Here is a 537-nt window from a genome sequence, read left to right as displayed (position 1 = left end):
GAGGAGGAAGCCTGAAGGCCTGTGGCAGAGCTCTGTCTGAAGGCCATGGGCAGCGGGGCACCAGTTCCAGGCCTCCTGCCTCACTGTTCCCCTCTCAGTGCAGGCTGGTGCTTGGTTGTGATGTGTGCTGCCTGTGCAGTGAGAATGCAACCAGCCAGAGGGGTGGCCGGCCAGGGAGGTTGGTCTGGGCTTTGTGGGGCTCGAAGCTTGTGAGACGTGGAAGGTGCTCTTGAGAAGAGGGGTACAAAATTACAAACATAAAGTTAGGTGCAAAATGAATTTTTTCGTTAAAAAATTTTTTTAAAGAGTGGGTGCCTGGGTGGCTTAGTCGGTTAAGCATCCGACTTCAGCTCAGGTCGTGATCTCGCAGTTTGTGAGTTCAAGGCCCACATATGGCTCTGTGCTGACAGCTCAGGCCTGGAGGCTGCTTTGGATTCTGTGTCTCCCTCTTTCTCTGAGACCCCTCCCCTGCTCATGCTTTCTCTCTCTCTCTCTCCTCTCTCAAAAATAAATAAACATTAAAAATTTTTTTAAAAA

The sequence above is a fragment of the Felis catus genome, chromosome B3, assembly GCF_018350175.1.
Source record: "Felis catus isolate Fca126 chromosome B3, F.catus_Fca126_mat1.0, whole genome shotgun sequence".
Taxonomy (NCBI): domain Eukaryota; kingdom Metazoa; phylum Chordata; class Mammalia; order Carnivora; family Felidae; genus Felis; species Felis catus.
This window is presented reverse-complemented; position numbering follows the sequence as displayed.